This window comes from Megachile rotundata, chromosome 13 (assembly GCF_050947335.1).
Source record: "Megachile rotundata isolate GNS110a chromosome 13, iyMegRotu1, whole genome shotgun sequence".
Taxonomy (NCBI): domain Eukaryota; kingdom Metazoa; phylum Arthropoda; class Insecta; order Hymenoptera; family Megachilidae; genus Megachile; species Megachile rotundata.
Genome location: NC_134995.1, coordinates 3,508,322 through 3,514,151, shown reverse-complemented (window position 1 = coordinate 3,514,151; position 5,830 = coordinate 3,508,322). Strand labels below are relative to the sequence as shown.

Sequence of the window (5,830 nt, the reverse complement as noted above, 5' to 3'; positions counted from 1 at the left end):
TCTTGATATTTGACTTTCAAACATTTAAGCACATTAATTATAAAACCTACTTCTTTTAAAAGTTTCTGAATTTCCATGTAAGTATTTTAAGAATGAATTTGAATCATCTAAATAGATCATAAAACAATATCATACTCTACGTAAATAAATCATGAATTTAATCATATCGTAAGCATGTAATTTTGTATAAAGCAGTATTAAATCTGAATTTTACATACCTTTGAGAGAGTTCACAAAAAGCTGCATTATCAAGGAATGATTCTGTTTCATTAGCTTAGATGCTGTTTTACCACCTTCTAATTTGGAATTGTTTATAGATATAAATTCGTTTAACCTTTCAAAATCTCATATAAATCTGTATTCACTCTTGGCTTTAGAATTGAAAAAATACTCGAAATACTTAAAGTTTATCGACTTTGTATTTATGAATAACGCCATTTTCTAATTCCGAAAGTATATTTGCTGTTATACGCTGTTGCGGGGTAAGTTATAAGATGCTCACAACAGTTATGTCTGCAAGAGGTGTTTTATTCAGAAAATAAGAATAGTTACTACATTGCAGGCTCGACTGGTAATCCTCTTTTTGACGCCTTTCCGCGGTATATATTTTACTTTCCGGAAAAGGTGCTACTCCTTGAAGCCTAGAGAATGGAGTAATTTTCCTACTCCTAGAGTCCTCCGATTTTTGGCAGGGAAAGATATTGTAAATTACAATTTTGCTAGTCGAAAGTTTCCTTCTGGTCCGCGCTGATCATGTGGCCTAGTGAACCGGAACATGGCTGGCAGCATTTATGGTAGCCTATTCAGCTCCACACATCTAAAAAGTATAAAATAATTTCGCCAACTTACAGATTTCAGGGTAGGCTTAATTGTATATACCTAAATATCTGTAAGCGGACAATGCTATTTTTCACGAACGCTGCGAGCCATGTGCCGCTACATACACGTTTCCTCATCTTCTTCTCATAAGATAGAACTTTTGAACTTCCTTGATATAACTTCGTAACCTATAATACAACATAAAATTATTGTTGTGTTGTACGTCAACTTAATGAAAACGCAAACTAGTTTAATTGTGTATCAGTGACACTACTCCGACAAAACGAATATACAACTAATTTAAAAGATATATGTATGTATGTTAAATTTTATGTAAAAACAAATATTTGGTTTGTAGTACTTTAAAAATGACACAACGTAGTTACGGATTTCTTAAAAGATATTGTACTTTGCTTGTGGAGAGCTGATAAGAGAATCTGCTCTATCTAAAAAGAATATTCTCCGCGAAAACTAAAAATGAGGAGTGGAATCGCCATGTTGTTGGAGGTAGATAAGCGACTTGTTAAAATTGACTATTAGATTGGGTTGACAAAATGTTAAGAGAAGCGAAGAAGAACACCCTTTACAAAATATTTATATTGAAATCAATTTTCAACTGACGTAACGACTATACCGTCGCTCATCACCTAACGGTTCGCACCATAATATACCAGAAAGTATGCTGGGTCTTGACAACATATATAAAAATAGAAAAATTTGGAATTATAAATTACCTATAATAATAAACCGCTGCCAAAGACAACGGTCGTTTTCTTAAAAACATTTCAAAAATTAAAAATATGGTCTTACGACTTTTGAAGTGCGTCCCAACAATTATTTTATTATACGCGATTTCTGTTAATTTTTCAAAAAAGTTATTATGAGTTTGAACTATCTGATTTGCTGTGATCTTTAGCGTCGCTTCCGACGAAAATAGCGCTGTTGATGTTGATCCCTTTTCGGTCGAGATATCTGATTCTGATAATAATTCAAGTGCCTGCTCTGTCCCAGGGGTTTTCATGGATGTTATTTTTGCCCAGTCGACGTAAATTGGCAAATTTCACTGAAATCATGGGTAAAAATGAAAATCATTTTTTTGTTGCCTTTTAAAATCCATAGATAGCAACGATTCTGATTTGGTAGCAACGACTCAGATTCGACACATAAACATTTCCTGAAATAAAAATTCATACGGTCATTCCTTACTATTGTGTGGTCTAATAATTGACGACTTCTCTAATATAAATTTAGCGATGCAGTCAATTAAATTCTATTAACTGGTTAAAGACGATTAATTCTCTTAGTAAAACTAGTTATATTGATTTGAAGCTGACAATGAGTAGAAAAGAATACAAAGAAACATTATTACATTTAGTCAGGTGTCATGGACTGTGAGTTCCTTATGCTGTGGTTAATGATCACAAGGAATGACAGATTTTAGTCTCAATCTATTATGAAATGCTTCTCAGCAGCCTTTGCACCTTCAGCACGAGTGTTTCTGCATATCAAGATATTTTGCAAGGTATTTTGGTCTCGAAATTCTGTATCTGTTTTAGTGTATGCACTTGAAGGTGGTGTAAACTGCGCCATCTTCTTTTCTTTCTTGAAAAGTTACTATCTTCTTCAATTTTCCTAATTTTATTTAAATGCAAAAAAGACATCCGTAGTCAGTCAGAGCATATATAGTACACAGTAATTTAATACCTTGAGATACTAAAAGACCGTCTGTAAGATATCTGAAATTATTTCCCTAGTCCAACTTTCATGTTCTGCAGTTTCCCATTCTCTTTGTCACATTTCCATAGTACATTCTTACTCATATTTTTGGGCTTCCTTCCTCTCCATGTTTAATAAAGCCCCCTTCAAATTTGCTCTACCATTCTATTTTCGTTTATTAATCCTTTCGAGGATATTCATCATGTACAGATGATAATATTTCGTTTAATGATAAATATTCGCTATTTTGTGACAAATTTGGTAGAACAATATACATATCCGTAATTTTCACACGTCTTACAATATTCATGAATTATACATCACTAAACAAAATACAACAGTAGAGTTAATCAAACAAGAAGAATCAAAATATTACTGCTTGATATGTAAGCATTATGTGTAGTATTTTATTTTCAAGTGTACGTGTATCGTAGCGTCAGCAGAAATGACACATGGAATCAGTGGATTCCAAATAAGTGAATATAAATGTACTATATTTAGGAAATGAATTTGATTTTGAACTAGAGTTTATTTTACTAGGTACTTGTTCGCTGTTTTTTCGATTGTGTCTCTTCGAAGATGTTTTACATTTTACCAAAGCTCAGAGTGGGCGCACAATTTTTTGCGACATTAGTGAGGGGAAACTGTTTCTTATTTTCTATTCGTTTAACTAAATTCAAATGGAGATGGAAATAGACATGACGTAGGGTCTAGGTTTTCTCCAAAATGACCATGGCAAGTAATAAAATCAAGGAGTACCGCGACATGAATGAAGTGTAAAGAAAAGACTCTATGGCTAAGAATTCTGACAACTATACGTGACTAATAATAAATCAAGAAAAACTCGTTAAAATGTAATGATTCCCTAGGTCCTATTTCTGCTACAGGTAAAGTATTACTGATTGGAAATTGCAAATGTGTCTCGAGGAATGAAAAATCCGTTAAACTATTTTATCGCTAAAACTTCTGTACTAACATGAGATGGATGAATGTGGCGTAGAGCATTGACTTTCGTACTTGATAGAAAACAAGGCTATAAACAATTGGTTGTGATGAGACCTTCACGATGGATGATCAAGTCGACGAAAATTGTGAGGCTTTGCCCCACAAATCCAATGTTATGCTCGCATCATGAGTTTGATAACAGGATAAATTATGAGCGTTTGGTGGCCCTGGGACTTTCACTATAGTCGATCAGGTCGATAAAGGTCGCAAGACATCGTTTCACAAATACTAAATGTATCCTCGTGCCTTGATGACGATGGTCGTCGAGTGATAAATGACTATCAATAATTAATCTATGATTTGAATACGTGATTTGAGAACTAATGAATATCACTGCTTTTGTCAGTCTCAAATGTTTGGTAGGAAAAAAACTATGAGCAATTGTGATGAAACCTTCACGACGGCCGATTAGGTCAATGAATGTTATAAAGCTTCACAAACGTACTTACATTTAGCATAAAAATTTGTAATAAAATATTCTGTAATTTAGTTTACAGAAGCAAGATAATTTTGTTAAATTTTTCAAAATTGCAAAATATTTTACTAAAACGAAAGACATTTATGATTAACGATAACCTAATGTCTGCCTATGTCATAAATTATAATTTATGACCCATAAAAAAGCAGAACACTGATATCTATCATGAAATATGAAAAAAGTTTATGCATAAAACTTACGTGAAATCGATGGAGCCATATTACGGCAGTAGCAATTTTATTATAGGGGGAATCTTCGAAGATTTCAAGGTCTAATGTAATTTATCAATGGAATTGCATATTTTTTTTATATCAATTGATACTCCGGAGGATACTGTGTACAGAAGTAATGATATAGAAGTTATGATATAAAATATCAAATATCAATTTTTTAAACATATCAAAATGTTGTTTATGAGATACTGTTACTTTCAAGAAACGATGAACATTATACATTAATAAATTAATAAATTTAAGAAAGATCAGAAAAATGCTATTTAAAAATATAAGCTGCACTGCAGCTTTTATGTTTTAATATAACTGTTCCGTATTTTTAAGACGTACAATTACCGAAATATTTGTATTTTTTGGTAATTTAATTTAGCCATTTTTGGCGTTTATAATAATTTCTAGTTGTACGGAAACATTATCTATTAAATTGATTGAAACTTCCTCTGGAATTCCATGCACGTTGAGCTCGCCTCCATACTTCATAAACACAACCTGCTTTGTGTGTATATTTGACCAACTACTGTTTTCTACGAGTTCAATAATATTGCTCCAGGTGATTAAAAGATGGTCTAACGCTGGTAAACCATGATAGATGATTCATTTCATTAAATTATTTTTAATTTTAAAAAGGATCTATTACAGTGCAGTATACAAAATTTTTGACTTTGGTAATAATGAGGTTTCCAAGGAATGCGTGATAGTCTTCAATATTCACTTTTCCTATAGTTTTGAAGATCTTCCAACAATGTTATCTTCAATGTAATTCTACATTATAATATTTATTCCTTCGAACTACATGATTAAATGAATATGGTTATTATTTAAGTGAAAACTAACATTTTGTTTATCCATTGATGACCATATGTACATTTCGGTTTCATCAGAGCATACAGTCCGTTTCAATTGTCAATTGTCAATTTTCAAGATGTCGATTTTTACTAATATTTTTCAATTTGTTTTAAAAATTGAGAATGTAGGACAGACTCTAACAATATCTTACGACAATAAAAATATTTTTGTAAAATATTTCATTAATTATAAACCTTTTTGTATAGTAAGAATTTGTCAGAATCAGTCAATTCTTTTAAAAGATAATGTGAGACATTCTTATGCACTTTGTATTCGCTATAATCACACACATTTGACACGTAACTTTTGATGAATCAGAAATATCTATTATTTACTATAAGAATTTGCTATTTTGCTAATTTGAATTCTTTCCATGTTGCATCAGTAACTGTCAAACTTTTTTCTTCTATTGTCAGTTTGATAGATAATAACCTTCTTATTGTACATATACATTTATAGCCAGTTATTAAAAATTCTTTTTAAATATACTTTGCGGTTAGACATAAACATATGTATGATACTGAACAGCTGGATAAAATGTCTATTTCCCACCTTTTTATGTATTAAAGAATAATCTGTTAGAAAAGTGTATTTCATTGTATTCCTTTTTAGTTAAGTCCGTTTCATACAGAGAATAATTTCAAAATACTTTATTAATTTTGTGTAGAAGCTGCAAATTGTTTATTTCATTAAAATAAATTCAAAATATAGGGCTTAATCAGAATCTACATAC

The 5,830-nt window shown here is 31.4% G+C and overlaps 1 long non-coding RNA gene across 1 annotated transcript; it reads right to left on the bottom strand.

Annotated features, from left to right (window-relative positions):
- Positions 1-507: 507 nt before the first annotated feature.
- On the bottom strand, positions 508-1,083 carry LOC143265705 (uncharacterized). The gene is made up of 2 exons (XR_013040385.1): positions 880-1,083; positions 508-817 (listed from the first exon to the last, which is right to left on the bottom strand). It is a non-coding gene; the product is annotated as an uncharacterized LOC143265705 (long non-coding RNA).
- Between the last annotated feature and the right edge of the window lie 4,747 nt (positions 1,084-5,830).